The sequence below is a fragment of the Chiloscyllium punctatum genome, chromosome 13 (assembly GCF_047496795.1).
Source record: "Chiloscyllium punctatum isolate Juve2018m chromosome 13, sChiPun1.3, whole genome shotgun sequence".
Classification (NCBI taxonomy): Eukaryota; Metazoa; Chordata; class Chondrichthyes; order Orectolobiformes; family Hemiscylliidae; genus Chiloscyllium; species Chiloscyllium punctatum.
The window spans coordinates 94,116,696-94,131,712 of NC_092751.1; the positions used below are offsets into that span (position 1 = coordinate 94,116,696).

Here is a 15,017-nt window from a genome sequence, read left to right on the forward strand (position 1 = left end):
GGCAGCAGTGCTAACCACTGTGCCACCGTGCTGCCCATAACCACCGTGCCACCTGCCCTCCCTCCTCCGTATCGGGTGCCCGAAGATCAGGAGCATGGGACTGAAGTGCAACCAAAAGCAGAGGAGGAGGTTTTTAAGAAAATCAAAAAGGGGGTGCAAACGCCCACACCCAATGTACACGTGGTCCACGGACTCCACAGCGCCACAGAACAAGCAGTTGGGCTGGGAGTCCGTGAACCACTGCAATCTGCGGCTGCAGGGGACTGCTGCGTGCAGCACCCTCCACCCGATTCCCGAGAAAAAGGGGGACAGCTGTGTTGATTTTTTTCTCTTTTTTTTCTCTTTTTCTTCCTTTTTTTTCTGTTTTTCTTTTTTTTTAACCTCCACTTTACCGCCTAACTGTGGTAGTGCTTTATTTTTTTTCCCCAGCACTTATGGTGTGTGTTTGCACACAACTGTGTTTATATCTGTCAGCTAGGGCTCCCGATTGGACCAGGTAAACAACTCCAATCAGGCAACTCATATTCTGTGAGATCCACCTTGTCCATCTGAATCCTGGACCTCGGCCCATTGTTTTTCCCTCAGCCTCTCCTGGGGCATTTTTGCACCAATTCTGGACTCTCCTGACTCTCCCTCAGATGATGGTGGTGTGTACCAGACCATAGCCCGCCACTTGTGCCCAGAGCATCTCCACTGAAATTTGTCTTCAGGTAGTAACAGTGTCGTGGCTGCAACACCTACTGCCTCCATCTTGTCATTGGAGATTTCTTTGACGCAAGCCAGAGTCGAAATGTGTGGCGCTGTAAAAGCCCGGCAGGTCAGACAGCATCCAAGATGCAGGAGAATCGATGTTTCAGGCACAAGCCTTTCATCAGAAATGTGTTCTGAGGGGCTGGGTATGTTCTGCTCCTGCTCTGTTTCCACGGTTGCAGCTTTCATGTAGTCCACATGATTGTTCAGGACGCCTCTCCTCCCCAAACTTTGTACATCGTGGGACCTGAGCTCATGCGATCATGCCCCTTACCCATGCAGCACTGTTTTCCTGGTTTCGACAGCAAACTTTGTCCCTGAAGTAAACTGCCTCTTGCCTCTCTCACCTGGAGGTGTCTTGTGTCCAGTATTGTGTTCCTGATGCCATTTCACCCTCCCCCAGGTTTGGAAAGATCAGGTTTAACCCAGTGCGAAGTCTTCTCCCCATTAGCAACTTTGTTTTAGCTGTACCTGTAATTGCGTGAGAGGTGGTCCGATAATCAAACAGGAACCAGGACATTTTGGTATCGAGTGAAGCTGTAGGTTGTTTCTTTAAGCCTGCCTTCAAAGTTTGGACTGCGTTTTCTGCCAAACCTTTGGACTTTGGACGGTATGGAGCTGTTCAAATATGCTGAATGCCATTCAACTGAAGGTCTCTTCTCACTTGACCTATTCCACCATGGAATCCAGCTATGTCATTTAAAACTCTGTCAATAACTCAATATACAATTTGCCAGGATGCTGATCCCAGTATGGTTCAGCTGAAAACCGTTGCAATTGTACAGTGCTCCCACTCCCCTGTATTGGTGTTTGTGGGTAAAAACAAGGACCGCAGATGCTGGAAACCAGAGTCTAGATTAGAGTGGTGCTGGAAAAGCACAGCAGGTCAGGCAGCATCCAAGGAGCATGAAAATTGACATTTCGGGTAAAAGCCCTTCATCAGGAATTGAGGCAGGGTGCATCCAGGGTGGAGAGATAAGAGTGGGGGGTGGGGAGAAAGTAGCATAGAGTACAATAGGTGAATGGAGATCGAGGTGATAGGTCAGAGAGGAGGGTGGAATGGATTGGTGGAAAGAAAGATAGGCAGGTAGAACAGGTCATGAGGGCAGTGCTGAGCTGGAAGGCTGAAGCTGGGGTGAGGTGGGGGAAGGGGAAATGAGGAAACTGGTGAAATCCACATTGATGCCCTGGGGTTGAAGTGTTCTGAGGCGGAAGATGAGGCGTTCTTCCTCCAGGCGTCTGGTGGTGAGGGAGCAGCGGTGGAGGAGGCCCAGGGCCTGCATGCCCTCGGCAGAGTGGGAGGGGAGTTGAAATGTTGGGCCACAGGGTGGTGGGGTTGATTGGTATCCCGGGCGGGTGTCCCGGAGATGTTCCCTAAAGCGCTCTGCTCGGAAGCGTCCAGTATCCCCAATGTAGATGAGACTGCATCGGGAGCAACGGATACAATAAATGATATTGGTGGATGTGCAGGTAAAACTTTGGAGGTGGAAGGCTCCTTTAAGGCCAAATGGAGGTGAGGGAGGAGGTGTGGGCGCAGGTTTTGCAATTTCTGCGATGGCAGAGGAGGGTGCCAGGAGGGGAGGGTGCCAGGAAGGGAGGGTGGGTTGTTGGGGGGCTTGGACCTGACCAGGTAGTCTCGGGGGAACAATCTTTGAGGAAAGTGGAAATGGCTGGGGAGGGAAATATATCCCTGGTGGTGGAGATGATGTTTGGAGGTGGCGGAAATGTCGTCGGATGATTTGGTTTATGCGAAGGTTGGTAGGGTGGAAGGTGAGCACTGGGGGGTTCTGTCCTTGTTACGGTTGGAGGGGTGGGGTTTGAGGGCGGAAGAGCAGGATGTGGACGAGATGCGTTGGAGGGCATCTTTAACCACGTGGGAAGAGAAATTGCAGTCTCTAAAGAAGGAGGCCATCTGGTGTGTTCTGTGGTGGAACTGGTCCTCCTGGGAGCAGATACAGCAGAGGCAGAGGAATTGGGAATAAGGGATGGCATTTTTACAGGAGGTAGGGTGGGAAGAGGTATAATCCAAGTAGCTGTGGGAGTCGGTGGGTTTGTAAAAAATGTCAGTGTCAAGTCAGTTGTCATTAATGGAGATGAAGAGGTCCAGGAAGAGGAGGGAGGTGTCAGAGGTGGTCCAGGTGATTTTAAGGTCGGGGTGGAATGTGTTGGTGAAGTTGATGAATTGCTCAACCTCTTCGTGGGAGCACAAGGTGGTGCCAATGCAGTCATCAATGTAGTGGAGGAAGAGGTGGGGAGTGATGCAGGTGTAACGACGGAAGATGGACTGTTCTATGTTGCAAACAAAGAGACAGGCATAGCTAGGCCCCATATGGGTGCCCATGGCTACCCCTTTGGTCTGGAGGAAGTGGGAGGATTTGAAGGAGAAATTGTTAAGGGTGAGGACTAGTTCAGCCAAACGAATGAGTGTGTCGGCGGAAGGGTACTGTTGGGGACGTCGGGAGAGGAAGAAACGGAGGGCTTGGAGGCCCTGGTCATGGCCAATGGAGGTGTAGAGGGATTGGGTATCCATGGTGAAGATGAGGCATTGTGAGCTGGGGATACGGAAGTCTTGGAGGAGGTGGAGGGCTTGGGTGGTGTTTTGAACATATGTGGGGAGTTCCTGGACTAGGGGGAATAGGACAGTGTTGAGGTAGGTGGAGATGAGTTCGGTGGGGCAGGAGCAGGCTGAGACAATGGGTTGGCCAGCGTGGTCAGGCTTGTTGTGAAGGATGTAGAATCAGGCGGTGCTGGGTTCCTGGACTATGAGGTTGGAAGCTGTGGGTGGGAGATCTCCTGAGGTGATGAGGTTCTGATTGGTCTGGGAGATGGCGGTTTGGTGATGGGGGGGTGGGGTCATGGTTGAGGGGGGTAGTAGGAGGAGGTGTCTTTGAGTTCTGGCGTCTGACTTCAGTGGTGTAGAAGTCAGTGCGCCAAACTACCACTGTATCTCCTTTATCTGCTGGTTTGATGGTGAGGTTGGGATTTGAGTACATGGCTTGGAGAGGGTGGACGCTAGGAACTTGTTTCCGTTAGGCGAGGAGACTAGGACCCGTGGACACAGCCTTAGAATTAGAGGGGGTAAATTCAGAACAGAAATGCGGAGACATTTCTTCAGCCAGACAGTGGTGGGCCCGTGGAATTCATTGCCGCAGAGTGCAGTGGAGGCTGGGACGCTAAATGTATTCAAGGCAGAAATTGATAAATTCTTGATGTCACAAGGAATTAAGGGCTACGGGGAGAATGCGGGTAAGTGGAGTTGAAATGCCCATCAGCCATGATTGAATGTCAGAGTGGACTCAATGGGCCGAATGGCCTTCCTTCCACTCCTATGTCTTATGGTCTTATGGAACAGAGGGAGTGGAGAGCTGTGTGTTGAGGGTGAGAGGTTAGAGTGGGGGAGGGGGGTAGACAGGTTGAGGCAGTTAATGTCTCAGCGGCAGTTGGAAATGAAGAGATCGAGAGCAGGTAATAGGCCAGCGTGGGGTGTCCAGGTAAATGGAGTGTGTTGGAGGTGGGAGTCTTGATTGTAAAAGTAAGCTCGGAGGTGGAGGAGGCGGAAGAAGTGTTCGACGTCACAGCGTATATTAAATTCATTGATGTGTGGATGGAGGGGGATAAAGGTGAAGCCTCTACTGAGGACTGATCGTTCGTCCTCAGTGAGGGGGAGGTCAGGGGGAATGGTGAAAACTCAGCCGGGCTGGGAGCTAGGACCTGGTGTGGGTATGGAGCTGGGAGTGGGGGTGAGGCTTGTAACTGGAGTGGGCATGGTGTTCAGGAGAATGGGGGTTGAGTCTTGAGCAGGGGTGGTGTTCCCCTCATGGTTCTTGGGGTGGGGATGGTGACAGTGGGATCTGTGCTGGGTGAGTCAGCAGAATGCAGGTGAGTGGCGTTGGGGGCGGAAGTGGTGGCGAACATGGCAGTAGTGGGGGCGGAAGTCACTGAGCGTGTGGCATCAGCAATGATGTGAGGGGCAGAAGTGATGTCACGTGTGGTGCATGAGGAACTGTGAGGGGTGGAAGTGGCTATGGAAGCGGCCATGATGGGGGCAGAAGTAATGTCATCCATCACCATGGGGATGGTAGCTGCAGCAGCCGCAAGGCTAATGGCGTCCGAGCAGTTCCAGAGGGGAATCTTCTGGAATGTTTGAGGAATGCTGTTTATGGTGGTGGGTAGATAAAAGTTTGTTGTACTTACAGTTTGAGATGGTGTTGAAATACTGTTTGTTGAGAGTATGAATTCTCCTGAGTATATAGGACAGAAGGGATCCTTTGCAATCCTGAGTGTAGACCTCAGCTGAAGCAGGGCTGACTGTAGAGATGTTAGGTGCCAGCGCATTGCTGCAAGCGTAGAGTGGAGGATCTTGAAGGAGAACTGTTGCTGGTGTTTTTGAATCTGTAGTCTGTACTGTTTGTCCTGTTCGGGTCCGAACTCTGCTGGTTTAAAGGTGGTCCGGAGTCCGTGTGGGATGAGTTGGTTACGGAGGCAGGCACTGAGGAAGCAAATGTGGTAGCGAGTCTGTTTCAGGACATGGTTGAAGAGCTTCAGGGCCGAGGAGATGACCTGGGGGTTGCAGTGAGAGAGAGACTCAGAGATTCTTGTAGAGAGAGGAGGAGAACTTCTTCAAGGCTTGTGCCCTGTGAATTGAAATCCATTTGGCCTATATTGATCTTTGAGCCGTGTATCTAACCCCCAATCTTTCTTAATTTACTTGAATTCACGATGAGTGAAATCACAGGAGATCTGCCCATAAATTTCAGTTAAAAGGAGCTTCAAGATTGCTGGGGAGGCCCCTATGTGACCTCTTTACTTCCAACTGCACTCTGCCAAAAAAAACTCCAAATGAAAACATGGTAAAGCGGTCTAAATATATGAATAACATCTTTTCAGTTTGTCCTCCTATTACAAAGCTGAGATGATTTACAGCAGAAAGCTTTAAGAAAGTGTTGGTGGTTAGTTCCAGAAAAACTTGATAATATTTTTCGGCTTATTCGCTGTCTCCAAACAAGTGTGACCCAATCCACTCTATGACCAATATATGTTTTAACGCAGCAGTGCAATGTTCCAGAGTTTCTCTATGGCCTTTATGGCTTCAGTTGAAGACTGGACACTACTGAGTCATCCCGCTCTTGCCTTGAAGAGTCTGCAATCAAGTCATCTCTCTGTTCTGTTGGGCTGCATGTGTGGTACAGTCCACCTCATTGTAAGGTTTGGCACATCCCTGAACACTGTGGGCAATTTAGCATTGCTAATCAAACCAGAGTCCCTGGCGTTGTGAGGCAGCAGTGCAGTACTACAAGTGTCCTTAACCCTGCCACCAAGTGGGCAACACTGCCTTTGCTCTTGGTGCAGAAACTTGGCCTGTGCTTTATGTCAAGCTGGGTCTAAAACATAGATAAATTGGAGAATCTTTGTGTACTTTTGGAATATTTAACATTGGTTATGACTCTGGGAATGACAATCCCAATCCTTTTAAATCTCCCTAACAGTGCCCTGTTGCAAGGTGCTGTGATGGAGCTTGTTCATTCATCTGCAGATCTTGCTGTCAATCACAAAGCCACAAGAGCCTTGGACCTGTTGGCCAAAGATCGAAGAAAATAGGCTAGCTCAGCGAAGAACAAAGCCAATAAGGCACAAACAAGATGTTGGTGAGGTTGGAAAATAATAAAAATGGATGACAGTATTAATGTCGAGGTGATGGAAGATGATGCATGTTTACATGTGTAACATGGTGGTTGGAGTCTTGATTAGGCAGAATGCTTTATCCTCAATTGCATCTTGAGTATCTCTGGAGCTATACTCATACAAGCAAGTGGATAGCATTCTATCACGACTTGTGCCTTGTAGCTGGTGGACGAACTCTGGAGAGTCAAGATGTGTTACTCACAGCAGAATGACCAGTTTCCAACCTGCTCATGTGGCCAAAATATTTCTGTGGTTGGTCCAATTCAGCTTCTGGTGAATGGTAATACCCAGGATGTTGACGGTGAGGGATTCAATGACAATGTAAAAACAATGACTGCAGATGCTGAAAACCAAATACTGGATTAGTGGTGCTGGAAGAGCACAGCAGTTCAGACAGCATCCAATGAGCAGCGAAATCGGCGTTTCGGGCAAAAGCCCTAAATGTCGATTTCGCTGCTCGTTGGATGCTGCCTGAACTGCTGTGCTCTTCCAGCACCACTAATCCAGTATTCAATGACAATGTTGAATTTTGAGGGGTTATGTTTTGATTCTGTCATGTTGATGATGATCAGAGCTTATCATTTGTGTGGCTCAAATGTCATTTGCCCAGACTTGAATGTTGTTGAGTTCTGGTTGCATATTCTCACAGATTGCTTCATTGTCTGAGGAGTTGTGAATTGTGCTGAATGTTGTCTAGTCATCTGTGAACATCCTTACTTGGAGGGAAGATCACTGATGAAGCAGTTGAAGACTGTGTGTGTGTGTGTGTGTGTGTGTGTGTGTGTGTGTGTGTGTGTGTGTGTGTAAGCGGGGAGCTCAGCACACCTCCCTGAGAAACTACTGCTGCAATACTGTGACTGTGATGGTTGACCTGCACAACCACAATTACCATCCTTTGGGCCAGATATGACTCTTGCCAATGGAGGGATTTCTTTCTGACTCCCATTGACTCCAGCTTTGCTAGGGTTCCTTTATGCCATACCTGGTTACATGCTGCCTTTATGTCAAGGGCTTTCACTTTCACCTCACCTTCGGAAAGAAGCTCTCTTTGTCCACGTTTGCACCAAAGCAATGAGGTTAGGAGCTGAATGGCCCGGTTGACCCCAAACTGAGCATATGTGAACAGGTTATCGCTGAGTAAATGCTGCTTGATTGCACTATCAACAGCTCTTTCCATTACTTGGTTGATGATCCAAAGTATACTCCTGGGGTGGTAAAGGATGGGATGTATTTGACCTGTCTTTTGTGGACTGAACACAGCCGGACAATTTTCCATGTTGGCCAATTAAATCCTTGCTTATCTAATTTCCCACTCAATCCACCTCCCTACATCTTTTATTTATTCGTCCTTTAAATGCATTTATTCTCTTCAACTTGTGGAAATTGTAGCAGCAATCCTTGTTGCTTTCTGGGTAAAGAATGTTTCTTCTGCATTCTCAATTTAATTTCCCTGTGTCTATCTTTAAGTTAATGGCTTCTAGTTTCATAACTTCATTAACTATTTCCCATAAATGAGAAATACTCAGTTTGTGTATACTCTATCCAAACTTTTTATTATTTTAAAACCTTGTTAAGGCCATTTCTTAATATTCTCTTTTCAAGCGAATGTCCGTTCTCTCCAAATTGGCATAGTTTTATTTCTGCTATCATCCTCATCAATCTTCTCTGTACCCTTTCCAGTGCATTTTAAAAAAAAATTTAACAATTGGAATTGTATTTCCAGTTTGGTCTAGCCATAATGCAAAGCAAGTTTGACATACGTTCATTTCAATTTCATCCCCTTTAGAACATTGGTTCTCAAGTTGTGGTCAGTGGACAACTGGTGGCCTTATGGGTGAACAGGCTAGAACTCTGGTCCCATCATTCAGGAACTTGCTGCCATACCTAGCAACATAATGTTGAGATTTGGGGCTGAAATGAAAACGATGAACTGGCTAAATGTGGTTCCAACTAAATGACCCCTGGACAAAGAATTCTGAGGAGAGAACCACTATTCTTGAAATCCAGCATGAATTTTGTAAACGACCTTGTAAATCTCTCTTGCCACTTCAGTGATTTAAGTATTTACACTTAGATCCCTTTTGTTCCCCTCCCCTATTTAGATTCTTACTCTTTTCGGCATCTGTTGCAAGTTTACTTACTTGGAAATGAGCTTGAAGGTCTCCGCTCCTCCACACATTCTCACTGCTGCTTGCCCCATTTGATGCTCCCCATTTGTTCCAGCGAGTGTTGACACGATGAATCAATTTTCACTGACATCTTAACTGAAATAATTAAGATGTTGAATATTCAATTTTTATCCTGGTCTGAGTAAACACTTGAATTAGTGATAATAATTAACTGTTTTTTGAATGTTCCTGTCAAAGGATAAGAGTTTCTACAAAACAAAACTTTGCAGAAACCATGCATAAGTTTCCATGAAGGTCCACTTAATGTTCAGCTAACACTGTTCAAAGACAATTCTTACTACTATGGCACATCTCTTATTTGCTATTCTGCTTCCAAGAATGGCTGACAAATGGACCTTCTAGCCGAGAAGTAGGGAGATTACCGCTGTGCCACAAGGTCATCAGTATGTCCAAAGTAAATTACCAAAATGATTTACGTAATTATTACATCTACTTAGAAAGTAAGCCAGGGACTGTGAGGTGTTTTGGGATGTCCCAAGTGTCATAGCAAGAGTTAAGCTGCTAACTTGCGTTGCTTGATTAATTAAAGTTAAAAATCATACAACACCAGATTATATTCCAACAGGTTTATTTGGAAGTACTAGCTTTCGGAGCGCTATTCTTTCATCAGGTAGCTGTAGAGTAGGGCCATATGACACAGAATTTATAGCAAAAGATTACAGTGTCATGCAACTGAAATGATATATTGGTCACACAAGTTGCTGTTCAAATCTCCCATCTTTTAGAATGGGTTGCAGGTTTCTGTTCATTAATATGTAAATCCTAGAACTACTCTTAAGTGACATTCTCAAGATAGCTTAAGGTTTTATAAGAAAAAAAGGTGACAATGTGTTAAAGATGTGAGGTTAGAGTCTGTCTGTGTTCCAATCTTGAGTCAGATTGGTTCTATTTCCAAAGTGGAGTTTATAAAATATTACATGGATTAACTGCCTGCAGATTGTGTGCTTTTTGAGCAAAGTAGAATATATCTGCAAATACAAATTTGCATTTGCAGAATTGTATATGCATAAGTGTGTGTGAGTGTGATGGAGTATAAGCCTGTGAGAGGATGTGTGCATGGGTGAGAGTGTGGGGGTGTCTGTGTGCATATGAAAGAGAGAGCATGTGTATGAGATCACCAGTTCTGACGTGCCACAGCGAGAAACCGTAATGACCTCCTCAGGATACAGACACTGGATGCAATCGATAAGGTACCCTTCATTGTCCAGTACTTCCTGGGAGCGGAGAAATGATGCCATGTTCTCGCAGCCTGCAATACATTTTCGATGAGGATCTCACCAAAACGTTCTCTATGCCTCCGCTTCTCGCCTTTAAACAACTGCTAAACCTTAAACAGACCATTGTTCGCAGCAAACTGCCCAGCCTTCAGGACAACATTGACCACAAGACCAGGCAACCCCTGCAAGACGTGTCAGTGTGTTGACATGGATACCACCATTACACATGGGGACACCACCCACCATGTACGCGGCAAGTATTTGTGTGATACAGCTAACGTTGTCTATCTCGTATGCTGCAGGCATGGATGCTCCGAGGCATAGAACATTGGTGAACCAAGCAGAAGCTATGACAATGGATGAATGGACACCGTGCAACAGTCGCCAGATAGTGGTGTTCTCTCCGAGTCGTTGAACACTTCAGTGGTCAGGGACATTCAGTCTCAGATGTTCGGGTGACCATCCTCCAAGGTGAACTTCGGGATACGCAACAACACAGAGTGGCTGAGCAGAGGTTGATAGCCAAGTTTGGTACCCATGAGGGTGGCCTCAGCCAGGACCTTGGGTTCATGTCACACTACAGATGCCCCCACTACACTAGTCTCTCTCGCACTCATGCAGACTCTCTCTCAAACACCAGAATCATATACACCCAACACTCAGCCTTGCATACCCCTCTCACACGCTTATACTCCATCTCTCTCTTGTGCTCAAGCACACTCGCGCACACACTCTCTCTCTCTCTCTCACGCATGCACGCACACAAACACACAATCTCTCACATGCACTCGCGCATACTCACTCTCTCACTCAAGCACACTCGCGCACACACTCTCTCTCTCTCTCTCACGCATGCACACACACACACACAAATCTATGGGGTGAATTTCCAGTTGTAGAATTGTATTTGCAGATACATTGTATTTTGCCCAAAAAGTGCACAGTTTGCAGTCAGTCAATCCATGTAATATTTTATCGATTCCACTTTGGAAATAGAACCAGTCTGACTCAAGATTGGGATACAAACAGACTCTAACCTCACACTTTTGATACGTTGTCTAAACTGAAATGTCATCATCTTTTATAAAACCTTAACTTATCTTGAGAATGTGACTTAAAAGAAGTTCTGGAATTTGCCATATTAATGAACCAAAACCTGCAACCCATTCAAAAAGATGAAAGACTCAACAGCAATCTAGGTTTGTTCAATATATCATTTCAGTTGCATGACACTGTAATCTTTTGCTATAAATTCTGTGTCTTATGGTCCTGCTCCACAGCTACCTGATGAAGGAGCAGTGCTCTGAAAGCCAGTACTTCCAAATAAACATGTTGGATTATAACCTGGTGTTGTGATTTTTAACTTTGTCCACCCCACTCCAACACCGGCTCCTCCACATCTTGATTAATCAAGTGTTGCCCAAGGGGGATTTTTCTTTATTCCATTGTAATTAACTGAACATTAATTCCCCAGCTGCTGTGGTGGGTGTAGTAACCACTATGCTACCGTGCCCAAAGTTAGATAACTATCTCTTACCTCCTTATGCATTTAAATTCATAGCTTTTCCCCACCTGCTTTTTGTATGGCTTGGCTCCTTAATCTCACAAAACACAAGGGTTTGAGAATTGACTACCATTTGGAAAATGTTAAAAAGCATTATGATAGAGATTTTCCCTTTGATTAGAACCTAAGTAAATCTCAAGATAAAAATATTAAGTTTTGACTTTATATTTCTGTAATGAAATGATCATTTTGTAGTGTACTTTGTTTTGTAATACTGAATCCTCTCAAAGCCTTTTACCAAGACTTGGATAGAAATAAAAGCATTCCTAAAGTTATAAACACATCAAAAAGCAAAACCAAATAGCTGTTTGAATGCTATTCGTGAAATCAGGAGAAGTTGTTCTTTAAAATTGTGCTTGGGTGGCACAGTGGCTCAGTGGTTAGCACTGCTGCCTCACAGCACCAGGGACCTGGACTCAATTCCACCCTCGCATGAATGTCTGTGTGGAGTTTGCACATTCTCCCCGTGACTGCGTGGGCTTCCTCCAAGAACTCTGTTTTACTCCCACTGTCCAAAAATGTGTGGGATAGGTGGATTGGCCTAGGGAAATTGTGCATCACGTGCGGAGATGTGTAGGCTAAGTGGTTTAGCCATGGGAAATACAAGGAAAGGGTAGTGGGTTGGGTCTCGGTGGGATGCTGTTTGGAGGGTCAGTGTAGACTCCATGGGCTGAATGGCCTGTTTCCACACTGTAGGGACTCTATGATCATTTGTTGGACAAGTGTTGTGATGGAAAATGTTGCATTCTAGGGCGGTAGAGTGGTGAATGCAGCAAGATAAGATGCTGGATCTGTAATAGCTGGTTTCCTATAACCCATTCCAGTACTTGTCAAGAGACTGCACTCCAACTGGAGGTTGGAATTTCATTGGCTGCTCCCACACAAGTTAACATTCCACTTGCTAAATTTCAAACACAGTGAGTAAATACTAATCTGATCTAAGAAAGCAAAGATTTGCTGTTAGGGCTGCAGAGCACTGTTGTCAGAGCAGTAATTTGTATTGTACTTAGATTTTCTTTGTGACCTTCAGCCATTACTTGTCCGACATCATTAAACACAGCTACAGAGAAAAAAAATGCATAAAATTATTTCACGAAATGTTGCCACTCTTAGAGTCATAGTTATACAAATGTGCAGCACTGAAACAGACCCTTCAGTCCAACTCCTCCATGCCGACCAGATATTCTAAATTAATCTAGTCCCATTTGCCAGCAATTGACTCATATCTTTCTAAACCTTCCTATTCATATACCCATCCAGGTGCCTTTTAAATGTTGTTGAAATTGTACCAGCCTCCACCACTTCCTCTGGCAGCTCATTCCAGACAAGCACCACCCTCTGTGTGAAAAAGTTGCCCTTAGGTCCCTTTTGCCCCTCTCACCGTAAACCTGTGCCCTCTAGTTCTGGACTCCCCCACCTCTTGGGGTAAAAAAAAAACTTGTCTATTTATCCTATTCATGCCCCTCATGATTTTATACACCACTATAGGGTCACCCCATAGCCTCTGACATTCCAGGGGAAATAGACCAAGCCTATTCAGCCTCTCCCTATAGCTCAAACCCTCCAACCCTGGCAACATCCTTGTCAATCATCTCTGAATCCTTTCAAGTTTCACAACTTCCTTTGTATAGGAGAGAGACCAGAATCTTGAATCAAATTTTCAATAAAATGATGAAAGCTGAGAGGTGAATATATTCTTTTATCCTTTTGATTAAAGCATGCTGTCTATCAGCAAACAAAGAAAAATATTTACAGATTGGCTTAATCTAGATCACTCAGTTGATTTATCAGAGTCAGGAGATACTCAATCAGGGCACTGTATTATATCTACAAACTTGAGTAAGATCTACCACATTAAAAACTCAGAATTTGGACACTTTAAAGTGTTGGAAATATATTGTTTAGGAAAAGGACATTTTTTACTTGATCACAACAAAAGGAAAATGTTACTGTAACTGATGTAGAGAATGTTTAATGTACAGTTGGTTCTGCTATCATGCATGTTTCTTCAATGCGATTTGTCTATAACGCGATTGAAGAACTTAGACCATTATTTATAGAATGCAAACATTGCTGACATGTCTTGGCTATGATGCGATTCCAGTCCCATTGCTTTAAATGGTACTGCTATTGGGCGATTTTCTTGTCGCGTGGGATCACACAGGAATGGAAGTATCACATTATATCATAACAGTCTGTATCCAATTGTTCAACATAACTCTATGATTCAGTGACTTGTCATTAATGGGATAGTAGAGTGTTGCTCCCATGGTCTGACATCTCTTAAGTGCCCGGATCTTGAACTTCATTCTGTGCTGAGGCTTATGATCTAGTTGCAGAAACTTTCTGTCTCTGGGGCACATTGAAATTACAAAGGGTGGTCTGCTTTCATTTAGCACACCAAATCTGACCATTTTCCTTAACTGCTTTTCCAATGCTGCAGTAATTCAGTACTCCTCTGTTCCACACACCCTCTGCCTGATTTTCTTTTTCCAGCTTAGACCCCTTAACCCGATCCCACCCATTTAAATTGTGGAGTTCATCACCTGCTAACCAGCTATGGTCCAGTCAGAGTTTGAAGATGCTTTTGCCCTGTCGAAAGAGCTCAGAATTCTTGCCTAGACTTCCAAACTTCTGTCCTAACATCAGTTTGCTTTATATTTTTTAGCAGTGCATAATATTAGGCTTGAAATTCTGATTGAAGATAAGTCTGCATTTCTTGTTGAGGGAACATCTATACACGAAAGGGGACTCTTGTCCTAAATTCTCCCCTTCCCTCTGCTCTCAAGCTGATTGACAACAGGCTCCCACTCCTCAAAACACTAGAATGCTAGTTCCTCCCCCTCACTCCTGTCAGAAGGTGTGAAATCCAATCCAAATGATAGCGGGAGCCATCAGATACTATCTCAACCAGATTGGGATCTTCTGCTCCATATCATTTACCCAGCAGGCTGAATCCTGGATGCCCCCAACTTCCACTGATATTGGACTTGATGTTTCTAGGTGAGTTAAGATCCTACCTCTGCTGTTAGACTTGAGGACTGCTCACCCTCATACTCAAGGTCACTGCCAGGGCAGACCTTCTCTCCCCAGTACCAGCAAAATGTCGGATTCTCTCCTACTATCTGCCTCCTAACCTACACCTGGCCAGAACTGCATGAAATTCTAACATATCAAATGCCTCTCATGGTAGTCCAAGCTAGGATGACCTTTCCTTGGACTCCCCTTTGATGGCTCACAGACCCTAGTAACCCCTACTTAGTGCTTTCAGAGCCCAGGATAGCTGACTTGTTCCCATACAGTTGCAGTCAAAGGGACATCCATTAGTGGATTGCGCCTTTGCTGATAACCCCATGACCCCTGCTATTCCACATCAGGGTTTTGTTCATTCTTTAGCAGCTGTTGTAAACAGTCTGACCTCTGTGGTACATTCTGATCAAAAGAAGGTGAGATGTTAACCTATTTCCTTACCCATGATTTATGGGGACTGGTGTCTTTTGCTGGCACCTTATTATGGGCCTCATCCAAAGTAGCATGACCTGTGACTATAATTAACATGGCAAGCCTCTGAGAAAATCTTTAAAAAGCCATTATAATGTACTAGTCCAGTGAGCT

At 45.3% G+C, this 15,017-nt stretch overlaps 1 protein-coding gene across 6 annotated transcripts in view; it reads left to right on the plus strand.

Moving 5' to 3' along the window:
* Positions 1 to 15,017, plus strand: part of LOC140484682 (very long chain fatty acid elongase 5-like) — a 74,486-nt gene that overhangs the window by 4,414 nt on the left and 55,055 nt on the right. For 3 of the 6 annotated variants that reach the window (XM_072583296.1, XM_072583299.1, XM_072583294.1), the window contains exon 2: positions 10,141 to 10,309. The exons of the other annotated variants lie outside the window; for them this stretch is intronic. The gene's annotated coding sequence lies outside the window, so the exon portion shown is untranslated. The remainder of the gene's footprint in view (positions 1 to 10,140; positions 10,310 to 15,017) is intronic. 6 annotated transcript variants of the gene reach the window in all.